Below are 12,919 nucleotides of genomic sequence, written 5' to 3'. Positions count from 1 at the left end.
ATGTGGGGTGGCTGCGCCTCTGGAAAGCTGCAGCTGAGAGGACACCTGCCACAGCAAGCGCCCCGGGCAGCTCCCCTCCCCAGCCGCCTGGGCACTCCTGCAAAGGCTTCCCGAGCAGTCCTGCTTCCTTCCTGGCATCTTTCCCCTCCCCGCTGCCCTGGGTGCTCACTGCACCTCCAGAGGTGCTGCACCCCTTGTACTCCCTCTCAGCCGGCTCCCCTCTCCCCCTGAGCATCCCAAGAGCCATGCGTGAACTGGGTTCTTCCCCAAGTCGCCCCACAGTACCTTCCCTGCCCTGAGCGGGAGCGTTTTGCATGCACAGCTTTGCAAGCAAAAGCAACGAGGACGCCAGGAGCAAAGCTGTAGCCCCGTGAGGATGGCAGTAAGAGTGGAGTCCTTCCAGGAGCTGCAATGGGTTTACTCCCCTCGCGGCAAAACTGGGAACACAATTTGACCCTCACTTGTTTTAACTGGTGGTCTGCAGGAATAATTGCAAGATTGAAAATACTGACTGATGCTTGTATCATAGGAGCAGGATCCACTTTTCTGATCTGAGCTGCAGTATAGACAGGGCCCTTTGGAAATACACACCACCTAACTTCTCTCTCTCTCGCATGCCATTTCCTTTCTGCAAGAAATAACACTAAATCTTTTTGCATCTTGCTGAAAGGATTTCTTAGCAAATGGGCGACTGGAAAAATCAAAAGCTTTTCTGGGTGTAACTAACTGCCATACAATTAATAATTAATGAGCAGTAATATCATCTGCTTCCCCCTCCCCCCCTTTTCTTTTTCTTAAAAAGAAGGGGAAAAAACAGATTTCTGTTGAGACACAGATGACACCTTTAAGCAACGGTGCATGATAAATTAAGAAACTAGGTGGAGTGCTTCCTTCCTGTAATCCGTTTGTAATCAGTGAGAAGTTAGAGACAAATAGGACGTCTTACATAACGTCTGAAAAGCAACCTTTTTACAGTAAAAAAAAAAAGAAAAAAAGAAAAAAAGAAAGAGGCTCTCCCACCTCCCAGGTGCTCCTAATCCTGAGTCCTCTTAAAGGCCTGGATGAGGGTCTCCCTGCCTTGGCAGGTGGAGTCGCTGGTGCTGGCCAGCTGATAAGTAACTCTTTCACCTTTCGTTTTCCCTTCTTGTTCTGTAGACAGGCTTGTTTCTTGCACACTTAGTGTTGGGGGTAGAAGTAAACATGTCTTCAAGGGATTTTTGGTGGCAGCCAAGACTTGACAGCATCTGCTTAGCCAAACATGGGTGAATATATTTTCCCAGCAGCTGTGTGGTGCAAGAAGGGGGCAGAGAGAAAAACAAACAAACAAACAAACAAAAACCTACAGGGATCCCACCATCCTGTACGAGACAGCCACAGCCTCGCTTTTTAGCACCCACTGCTCTAGAGCTGCTCCGAAACATCTACTCAGCATATTCCAACTTGTCACATCCTACATCTGGGCAACAAAACCAAAAAAATCCCACTTTCCAAATAGGTGAAAAACAAAACTGGAACACTTTAGTTGTTAAAAACAAAAAGCAAAAACAAACCCAAAGCATTAAAAAGCTATTATTTTTAACCACAGAAAAATACTTTGCTTCCGTGAGATGAGTGTATTGACTTTTGCAGGAGCTGGCCATTTTCCTGACTGTTTTGTCCAAGAGTTAGAGAGCATGGTTACGAGGAGCTAGGAAGCTGGGTGGCCTGAAGAAAGGCTTTCCCACTTGCACATCCTTCATTTGGAGTTGGACTAGATGATCTTGAAAGGTTCCTTCCAACTCAAAACATTCTGTGATCTATCCATGAGCTTGGTTAATTGGGGAACAGGCAGACAGGAAGCATTGGTTTCCTGCCAGTCTACACACCAGTCACTCAGGTGTCTGGGTTGGCTGAGGTCTGGCAGGAAACAAGCCTTGCCTGTGGTAAACAAATAACCTTGATGACCACCAGCAGAAGTTTTGCTGGAACCCATATGTCACTAGTAACGCAGTTTTTGACCAAAGCCTTGCCCCTGATGACTTCAGTTGGTCAGTCCCCCAGGTGTTTCAAGGCATGCTCCCAGGAATAGAGACCCAAGAATAAGTCCACTTTGGGAAAACTTTGGTTAAAGTGGTCTTACTAGCATCTCCTAGGAACTATGGGGCAGAGGATCAAGACAGAGTTCAGTTCTGAGGCAACACTCAATTGCTTCAACCATTGTAGTGTAGAAGGACCACCAGACCACTGCCTTCTGCAAAACCATAGAGATTTGCCTCTTGAGCTAACCCAGCTCTTTGGGAGGCCTTCAGAGAAATGAGTGCGTGGCCATGCCAGCAGAGAGAATAGTGTCTGTCTAATCTTGGGGGCCCAGCTCAAGCAGGTGCCTGGAGAATGGTAACAAATGAGTGCGTTTTCCTCCAACCCAAGTTGCTGGAGCTTCTGATCACTCTGTCTCTGTCTGGGAGAAAGTTTCCTCTGCAAAATGCAGTAACCCAATGGACCAAGGTCTGGATCCTGCCTCTTCCCAGCCCTTCTCCCACAGAAATAACACTTGAGGTGCTCAGTCCTGAGTCCAGTCCTTAGGCTGAAATTTAAATATATCTTTAACAAAGACAAATGACAAAGAGAATTGGACTTCATATGACTGGTGGAAAAATACCTCCAATAAATACAAAGCAAGAAATTTTGATCCCTGCTTTATTTCTTTTTTGCCTATTTAATGGTCCCTTTACACTGCCTGGGAAAATTAAGGGAGAGCCACTTCAGTGGGGATCATACCCTGAAATAGAAATCATAGCAGAGGGAAGTCACTTTTAAAGTCTGACTATCGGGATTATCAAACTGAAATCTCTCTTGTAGGGGTTAGTCAGACCACCAATCAGTCAGCAAACACGCAGCTTTCTAAATGATTTCAAAAGCAGTTAGTTTTCTCGAAGCTGAGTCAATTCAAGCTAAGGCTCTGTGCTGTGCGGGTGGTTTTATTTAGAGTGAGCTTGTGTACTTCTGCACTTCACTGCAGTCTGCAGTGAAGGCAACGATCAAAACTGCAACTACAGAGTGGTCAAAACCTTAAAACCCCAGCATACTGAGGAGCGGGGATAAAAGTTTCAAGAATTTTCAGTGAATCAAGAAATGTGCATTTTATTTTGAACCGGTGAAAATTTTATTTTCAGCCCAAATGCATCTTTTCATTTGGGATTTTTTTTTCTAAAAATGTCAGTGCTAGATTCACAGGGGTGCTGTGAGGTGGCAGCTGCAGACCTGGAAGCAGAGTTCTGGTGCTTCACAGTGTGGGCTTCAGTTTCAGCTGCCGGAAACCGAGGGGACCTCTTGGGGCTCGATCCAAGCATCGCCCTCCCTCCCAGGAACAGTTACCAGTCACCAGACTGCAGATTCGTTCTGCACAGAGAGTAGTTCAATATTTTATACAAAATAGAGCAGTAAAGACAAATTTTGCTTCTGTACTTGTACTTTGATGCATACCATAGTGCATCTGATGAGCCTGGTTATTCTTGATTTTCATCTGTCATCACTCTCCCTCTCTTTTTTCCCAGACTTCTTTGCATCCCTTGCTTGCAGTAGGATCTCACTCACCTGTTCCCGCTTTGCGTCCACACAGCACAAGAATCCTTGCTCAGACTGCAAGAAAACATTTGCCAGGAGTCTTGTTTGGAGGATGCCTCCAGTTTTGCATAGAAACCAAGGGGCATGTGTGAGTGTGTTTGGAGAGGGAGGAGATGTTGAGAGGCTCAAAGTCTTGAGATCGGTTTAGGGTGTAATCAGGACACTCACCTTAATGTAAAAATTAGGAAGTTTCCCTGAATGTGATAGAACAGATCTATTTGGAGAGATCCTGACCCCAAATTATGCTGCAGTCCAATGGCTGAAATGGTCCCCCAAGAAATGGAAGGCCGGTCTCAAGCAAACCAATGTATCATGTCATGTACTATTACAGTTGCCGCCGAATAAGGCAGCACTCATTTCCTATGATGGAAATTTCCTATGCTGAAATGAACATATGTCAGTTTGAAAACACTGAAATGAATCTTTTTGGCTTTGAGTTTTTTCCCTTCATTTTCTCTTGGGCAAAACTACATGAACCTGCAGGTTTGGGGATGAATAACTATCAGTTGAGATGTTTTGACCCTAAGAAGGCTGTGCTGTTTGACAAGGAAGCAGGTCACACTTCCTTGTGCAAGGAGAAACTGTTAAGGAGGTTTTTGTTTCTCACCATATCACCCTTTCATGGGCCTAGGATATCTGGATACTGAATCTAACTTTAGAAGTAATTGGCCAAGATTGTCCGCTTATTCCCTGGAGAGTAAAGAGGAATGTCTTCTTTCTGGAGAGCTCCACAGGTGGTTGCGTGTTAGCACTGAAATGGACAGTTAGTCATAACTGAGGTCTGGAGTTTCATCAGATATGTAATGGCATCACAGCACAACCAGCTCAATGGCTGTAGAACGAGCACCAAAGTAATGTATCCTGTCTGTCCTTGTCACTGTTGGCATCACAACTCAGTTCTGAGGCGGGTGGGTGTTAGGGAGCTTGGAGGTATCAGGTTGACTGAAGCAGGAGTCTCCTCTTTCTTTTCACTGGTTTCCTGCCTTCCCTCCATCCCTCTGCAAAGCTCACCTTGCTGTGGGACACTTCATGCCATGACGACCTTGCCTGCCTAGAATGGACCAAGTGCCTGAGCCCTGGAGATCTGCCCAGGACCTCCTGGTGCTGGACGACAGAGAAGCAGAAGTCTGCCAGAATACTCTCCTCCTTTCTTTCCCCTCTGTTATGATACAGTATGGATGTTACCAGACCATCTTTCCTCCCCTCCGTTCTGCTTGCCCTCCTTCCACAGTTCTGGGACCCATTCTCTTAGCCTCCCTCACTCCTACCACCTTCCCCCACTTCTCCAGCCCTCCCAGCTCCTTCTTCTTTCCATACAGTTTTACCCTTCCATCTTCTCACTCTCAAAGCACAGGACTTCTTTCTTGAGGTTGCCCACCGTCCACCACCCTGTTCACACTCCCATGTTGCTGTGCTTACAGACCCCTCCACCACCACTGCCACCTGTGCAAGCTCTCTTTGCCTCCCACTGTACCTCAAGCTGAGGTGAAGAACCCTTTAGGAGGAGTGCAATGACAACCTTGCCTCTCTTGTTTGCTTTCCTGTCACATCAACATCTGCCATGCCCTCCATCAGAGGGACCCAAAGCAGGTCCTGTATTTAGCCTGCAATTGTGCATTACCCCAGACCCTCCTCAGCTGCTGACAGAATCACAGAATCACAGAATGGCAAGGGTTGGAAGGTACCTTGGGAGATCATCTAGTCCAACCCCCCTGCTAAAGCAGGTTCTCCTAGAGCATGTTACACAGGACTTTGTCCAGGCGGGCTTTGAATATCTCCAGAAAAGGAGACTCCACAATCTCCCTGGGCAGCCTGTTCCAGTGCTTGGTCACCTTCAGAGTAAAGAATTTTTTCCTCATATACAACTGAAACCTCTTATGTTTCAGTTTGTACCCATTGCCCCTTGTCCTGTCGCTGGACACCACTGCAAAGAGTCTGGCTCTGTCCTCGTGACATCCACCCTTAAGATACTTGTATGTGTTGATGAGGTCCCCTCTCAGTCTTCTCTTCTTCAGGCTGAACAAGCCCAACTCTCTCAGCCTTTCCTTGTAGGGGAGATGCTCCAGTCCTTTTATCATCCTTGTTGCTCTCCTCTGGACTCTTTCTAGGAGTTCCTCATCTTTCTTGAAAGACAAGAAGCTGGTGTTTGCTTCTCTGGGAATACCATTGCTGTTAAAAAAACACATTTAGCCTTAGTGCAACTCCCCAAGACATTTATTTTTTCTCTGTTTTTATGCAAGGGGTTGGTATGCCCTGGGGCTGGGGAGCCCTCGGGGCCTTGCAAAAATCAGATCCCTGTCTGCATTTGCTTCCTCCAGGCTCCAGGAGCAAGAGCCACCCTAGAGGAAGATCTCCACACTATAGATAGACTAAGGAGCTTTCTAACATCAGTTTAAAACCAAAAAAAAGTCTAAAATATTACCAGGGTAGTTTAAAATGTCTTACACAAAAGTCATGTCACCATCTCACAGGAGAACATAGTCAAAGTGCAGATTCTTACCAAAAAAGGCAGGAACCTAAATACTCTCAAGATGAACTCCTGACCCTACTGAGCTCAGTAAGAAGCTGACTGTGGATTTACAGAAGGCTAGAACTTCACCAAAAGGAAATTGATCTACAAAAATTCACAGCATTGCTCATAATCATTCTGAAATACATGATTAGCCTTCAGAGTGGTGCTTTCTTAGCACCTAATTGCTGAGGAAATTTTAACGTGGATAGTATATTGTACAGCAGCATTAATTACTGCTTATACTTATTATATCATATAATATTCCAGTACTGTCAAATTTCATATTTTTTTACCAAAAGTAAATGCTGATTTTTTTGTTCTGAAAGTTCCTTTCCCAGTTTTAGAGGGGAATGGTTCTTTAAAAATGGCAGTGAATACAAGTTGTAAAATTTTAAATATTTTACCCCTTAGGGATCAAGAAGTGGAAAAAGGGTCTATTTCTAACCTGCTACACTTGAACTGAAAGAAAATTGTTGTTAAATAAAAACCTAGGAAGAAAACCAAATCTCTTTTTTTTTAGGAGGTCTGATTCAATACTTTTTGCATGCTTTGAGCTTGTGAGACTGAAACTCCTTCCTGTTTACCTGTAGGCTCATGGTGAGAAATAACCTGGCAGCTGACAAAGACTGACAGTTGATTCAGTTTTTGTATGTGAAAGTGAGAGGAGTCAAGGCAAGAAGAACCTGGGTCTCTGTCCTGCAGCCATGCTTAATGTAAGACTCCCTGATGCTTCTGCATATGAAGCTATGAAATAATAATAAGTAGCCCTAGCTTGAGGAATCACCCTAATGTTTTGGCCTGCATTCAAAAAAGGCAAGTAAGCACCTGCTTACACCGAGGATCGTGAGCATCCCTCTTATTTTTGTGGTAGACCATGAAAGGATGAACATCAAGTACAGATGACGCTCCTCACTGTCTCACAGGAGGATGCCTCAGGAGTCATTATTGCTGGAAATAATCCCTATGAAGACAATGGAAGAACTTAACTTCAGGAGAATAAGGATTTTATTTGTTATTTTTATAAAATCTTGATTGCATAAAAAAATTATACAAGCATACATATATATCAAAAGGAACTCTTACTTGGCCATTAAAATGCCTAGATAAAGAACCTTGCAAAGGTCCGTTTCTCTCCATCGCCTATATTCAAGAGTGCCTTGAATGACTGGCTCTGGTGTAGACATCCGTAGTGCAAATGCCCAGAGCTAAGTGAGACAACCCCACCCCTGCCTCAGATAACCCAAACACAAGGTATCTTCACAGGCTCAGAAGCTCTGCAGGCTGAGGTACCAGATCTGCTGTCATCCGGGGGAGGGAGGAAGCACCGGGTGGTGCCTCCTGCCCAGAGGAACCTGAAGCCGGGCGCAACGGTGCTCTCCACACAAGGAGGGTGCTTGTGATCAGCACTGGGGAAGGCACTCACTTATTCCTGAGTGACCAGGTCTTGTAAGTAGCAGTAACCTAAGAAGAAACCTCTTTCTGAAACCCACCATCCACCAAGAGCTGGACAGTGCTGAGCTCTGGTGCCTGCTATTGAAGTCGTTTATGTAGTTCATACAAAGCCTCTCCCATGGAAAAATCTGTGGAGCACAGGCTTGCTGACACACAAGTCCTGCTTTGTCAGCTCAGTTTTGCTGAGAAGGATGGGCTAGTTCCCTACCTCTTCTAGCTTCTGTGGACTTTTGCGTGATTTATGCCCAAACCACATATTTAGCTCTTCTAAAAGAGAAGACTAAACCCAAACCATCATAGCTGGGTGCTTGGGCTATGAAATTGCTGTATAAAAGTACATGTCAGAGATATTTCTATTCTCTTTTCCTCTACCAGCATCCCAAATGCAGGAAGCGACACTTCCCTCCCACATAAGGTTTTTAAAATAACACACATGCATGCCTAGGTGAAGAGACTTCAAGGCTGTGGAAAGGACACGTATGCACATATGTCCAGGGCTTGTTTTCTAAATCATAAAAAAAGAGAAGGGTACAAAGCACAGGTCTGTCTTCAGTGTTACAGTCTGAACTGTTGGAAGTGTTTTCTTTTTCAGCCTGCTGGTTTTGTGGGGGGAATCTACTTTGGGATACCAATCACCCCTGCACCTGCATGCAGAGATCCCGGGTGCCACCTTGGGTTCAGCGTGGAGGTGCCTGCTCCCCAAAGGCAGCCTGTGCTTTTGTGTGGAATTGGCCTTTACTAGCTTTCAGGCTAATGCTTTTATATAATGCTCAGGCTCAGAAACGCCTTTCAGTCGAACAGGTACGTTCAGCCAAGGGAAACAGGCTTTTAGGGGCAGAAGGGGTTTTATGTGCAGAGGACCTAAGTCCTTATGTTCCAGCATGCCTGACTTTCACCTAGAGACCCCCGTGCATAAACGTGTAATACACCATATGTACATCAAATGCCTCTCCAGACTGCAATGGATGCTGCTCCTTTAAATAACTTTTTTTTTCCTTGCTCTGTTGGGCAACACTGAAGTCACGTTGAGAATATTGCTCTGAGCCTCTTCTAAAAAACTAGAGTTAGGTGCTCAAGCCATTACTTAGTCATTTCAACACTTCATCACATAAGCTTCACTCAACAGTAAAATGTACTTGGTCACAGTTATGCAGAAGACACTGCAAATTCTCTCTTCCATGGAGGTGATCAGAGGCATCTCCTCTGGCCACCTGCATATTCTCAGTGTGAACCAGAAATCATGTGTAGGGCATGGCTTTAGTTGCCAAACTGCAGTGGAAGGGTAAGATGGATTTTTCTACTGTACTTGAAATAGCGAAGACATTAGAAGTGAGGAAGGAGTTAATCGTTGCAACATACACGGTCATTTCCTGAGCCCTGTGGTTGGATGAGTAGAAACTTTCAACTATTTCTAATTCTTCTCTGTCATTTAAGAGGCTTTCAAGGTGCACTGTACATCCCAGACCAGGTAAGGAGGACAGCTTCTCTCTTCTTGATTGTTTATTCAAAATTGTTTTTCAGTGGAGTCAGACTCAGCCAGGACTGATCTGTTTTCCCTCCTATTATTTACATCCGAAGGGAGAACAAAGTTCACTGCAATCCAAGAAGTACATGTGTCTTTGTGTCAGATGACTGTGAGCTGTAGAAATAAAGAAAGAACTGTATGTATTAATAATAGAGCAATGATAATGAAGAAATTATGTTACACATAGTCAGAAGTCAGAATTATTACAGCAAATACTGCAGTAAAGGAGAAAGAAAACTCTTACCGCCATTCTGCACAAACCACTATCAAAATAAGGGGTTCTCAGGTGTACAGTTTGCTTTAGGGGGAGAGTAGTAAAAATCATAGTGTGTTTTCAACGGTATTTTTAAAAGGAGGAAGAATGAGCTTGTACATACGGGGGGGGGGGGGGCTCCTATTTTTTGGGGGGGGGGGGGGGGGAATCCTAATTTTGGACCAGTTTTATTTGTAAATCTGGACCTGATATCTATCTTTAGCTATTGCAGAGTCATGTATTGTAGTCATCCTGAGACTGTTCCTGAGGTTTGCAGCAACCAAACATACACTCAGAAGTGACTGTGGAACCATATCATAAAACGATACAATTTCATCAGGGTCTTTTGGTGCATAAAAACTGAACTCAGACAGACGGGCACCAGAAGGAAGTCTCGTAACTCAGTGCACTCTTGCGTACTGCATTTGTTGTCTCTTAATAGACAGGGAGAGAGACTATTTGCGTGCAAGTTTTTTTAATAGTTTAGCAACAAGCATAAATCAGCCATCTGTAGGGCAGTTCTTGTAATAATGTGCTGTCACCAGGTTGCCCTACAGACAGTGAAATTGTATGTGCCATGAGGATCCCTGGGTGAAATCATACACTGAAGATTCAGGGTTTTGACATTTGCTTTTTTTTTAAGTCTTTGCTTGTAATCAGTTTTAATGTTTGGACATTGGCTCCTTGACTGTGCTCAGTGTTTGGCATAAACACTTTTTGGATTTTATACATAGTGGTTGGGAGAATCTAGCTAGGGTTTTCAAAAGCATCCGTTTGCTTCAGACACGTAAATCCCATCACTGTTTGGACTTCATTCCTAAATTACCTCCACCTTACTTCTGAGATTGCTACTACGGTAACACTTGGACCTCTGCAATGAATTTCACCCTTAAAAGACTCCATGAGCCACAGAAGTTTTGTCACTGTCATCTACAGATGGGGAACTTGGACGAAGCCCGGTTGATGCCAGACTTGTGCCCTGGTTTTCACAGCTCCCCAGTGCAGGTGATCTGATTGAGAATCCCAGGTCTTCCTTTGCAAACAGCTGCACGTCAGTTTAGAAACAGCCAGAGAGCATGTCACCATTCTGCTAGGGAAGAGGCTATGGCATGGGTAGAAGCATTTGCATCAGCCTTAGGCTTCTCAGTTTGAGTATCGATGCTAAGCAATTTGCTGTTCCTTACAGCTCTGTTCAGCCTTAGCTGCTAAATACTTGCAGGCTACGCTACAGCTTGCTAGATGAAAGCTGGCTGAGGTGTGCCCTACCCATCCTGCAGCCACATTTCCCCCTTACTGCACAGGCACAGCTCAGGGGAAAGTACTCAGCAGCTTTGTGTGGGAAGAGCAAACTGAACCCAGGACTCCCCTGTTGCCAACCAGCAGCTTACCCACTGCTTCTGCCTTCAGCTTTTAGCGTCCCTTCAGGTACATTTACTGAAAATGTCTATTCACCTTCTGTCTTTCAGGGTGGGTTTGGGTTCAACTCAGATGCATCTGCCTGTGCAGACAATTTTGCTCTCACTGAAGACAGTCAGTGCAGAAAAGGCCAGCTTAGGTGATTTAAAATGTTTGCTCTGAGTGCTCTCTTTCAGCATGAGTGTCTTTGCTTGGTGTGGGAAAAGGGTGTATTCCTCAGCTCTCTGTCGGAGGGAGGTGCACGTTGTATGTAGCGGCATAATAAGATGGAAAAGAAACAAACTCTAGAGAAGCCATTCCTTCTATGGTAAATGTGGTCTCCCCCAGTAACTGCTGTGTTCTGGTCAAGTGGCTAGAGGGGAGAAACCTAGCATCCCACAACACAGCCTCAAGAAGTTATCCCGTGGTAGGCTCTCTCTGTCCTCTTCAAAAATGAAGAGACACCAAGAATATTTCTCAATGTGTTTAAAAGATGTGGTGGTGTTTTGCACGTGTATTGCCGCCTAACAACTTTATTTCATATTTGCATAGTTTCCAGATAAAAGGTTGTTTTGAAGCAGAAGTCTAGGGGGTTTCGCCACTGACAACTAGCGTTTGCAAAGCCTCCAAATAGACAGAAAATTGTTTTTCGCATCAGGCATATTTATTGGCACTGTTCTCATGTTTTTCACAACATACAAAATGAGCTTAAAAATGGAGCTCTCCTCTGAAAAATGAATTTGTAGAAATGGGAGTGTTTGGCCCTTGACTACTGACTCAAAAATTTCTAGATTAAATGAGCACATCTTATAAGTAACTGTCTTTGGGATTGTTTGGGCTTATTTAGTCTTAATACCAGCTCTCAAATGGGAAGGTCAAGTTGGTGTTCCTCCTGGGCTTACTATTTATATGCAGGAAACCTGAGAGGGACTCCTAGCCTGACTTAGGGTTGTTATTTTAAAATAGGCTTAAAATGGGTAACACAATCCAATTTTTGTCTAAATTTAGGTGCTAATCAATGAGAAATATCCCACAGGGTTCATTTTTCACATCCTTTGAGTCTAGTAATGTCAGTTTGATCTGGTTTCCTTTCATATATTTTTGATTGGAAGCCTTCCATCTTTACTGAAATTTTCCATTGGTAGTCTTACTTTTCAACGTTGTTGGGTATTTAACTAAAGCTAAATACTCAGACAGAGAAAGAGAGAGAGAGATCTGTGCATGCTTCATGCATGAGCTCATTTTTTTTAAATGCTGGATTTTAGCTCTCCTCGATATTGTAACAGAGATTCTGCCTTTTTGCGCACAGACTGATGAGGGCTCAAGAGTCGTTCAGGCAGGGGCAAGCCATCTATAAGCTTGTTCTTCAAGAGCTGCACATTTTTGTCACATTTTCACACTCCTGAATGAAGAATTGATGCTCAGCAGCTGGTGTATTGAAAAGAATTTTACCTTCACATCCTCGGTCTCCCAACTGCTGATTAAGTCTTGGAATAACAACAGAAGTTACACACCGGTACGGTCATGATGAAGCAGCTAGGGTTACTTACCTCCACATACACAGCACCCGATTCAGATCTGCAAAAATATGCACGGAAAATATCAAGTCACCAAAATTATGTGCTCTTTTATCTTGTCTTCATCTTCAGATGTGGATATTGTGCATCTTTAGTAATCCTGCACAAGTATATTCTACAATTAGTGAACTGTGTTTTAAAGCTATGAAAGGCAGCGTTGTCAGTGTTTGTCACTGTTCCGCATTATCTTTAGGTGTGTTGCTTTTAAAAAATTTTTTTGGTAACAACTGATTCTTAAAAGATTTTTTCTTTGGTTCTTTATTCAGCTCTTACTCATAGAGGAAATCTGATCTGCTGCAGCACGGAAATATCAGCGGTGACCACGGCGAGACAAATTCCTTAGGGAGCTGCCTGTAAGTCTGATCAACATTTAAGATGAAAAGTTTTGCATTTTCTTTGGCAGGATGTTACACGCAGAGTTTAGCTGTATGAGGCAATTGCTGAGGCAATAAGGGAATATTCAGGAACGCAAGCCTCTGCTTTTGTAGGGGAGTAAGCATAAAGAAAGGAATCACTTTGTAAAGACTTTTTCTTTCTCCTCCCCCCCAACTTCTCAAAAATATGACCAGTCTTTGAGAGTCTCTAAATCATGCCCAGTTGAA

The 12,919-nt window shown here is 44.1% G+C and overlaps 1 protein-coding gene across 2 annotated transcripts in view; it reads left to right on the top strand.

The window, feature by feature from the left end:
* The first annotated feature begins 8,976 nt into the window (after positions 1–8,976).
* P2RY8 (P2Y receptor family member 8) overlaps positions 8,977–12,919 on the top strand; it is a 36,455-nt gene continuing 32,512 nt past the window's right edge. Inside the window, exons 1-2 of one of the 2 annotated variants that reach the window (XM_009637688.2) lie at positions 8,977–9,035; positions 12,584–12,670. The gene's annotated coding sequence lies outside the window, so the exon portion shown is untranslated. Of the gene's footprint in view, positions 9,036–10,305; positions 10,351–12,583; positions 12,671–12,919 lie in introns of those variants that run through there. The other variant, XM_035892981.1, reaches the window with a different exon arrangement.

The sequence above is a fragment of the Egretta garzetta genome, unplaced genomic scaffold (assembly GCF_000687185.1).
Source record: "Egretta garzetta isolate BGI_Z169 unplaced genomic scaffold, ASM68718v1 scaffold370, whole genome shotgun sequence".
Taxonomy (NCBI): domain Eukaryota; kingdom Metazoa; phylum Chordata; class Aves; order Pelecaniformes; family Ardeidae; genus Egretta; species Egretta garzetta.
Note: the sequence above shows the minus strand (reverse complement) of the source record. Positions and strands in the feature narration are given on the sequence as shown.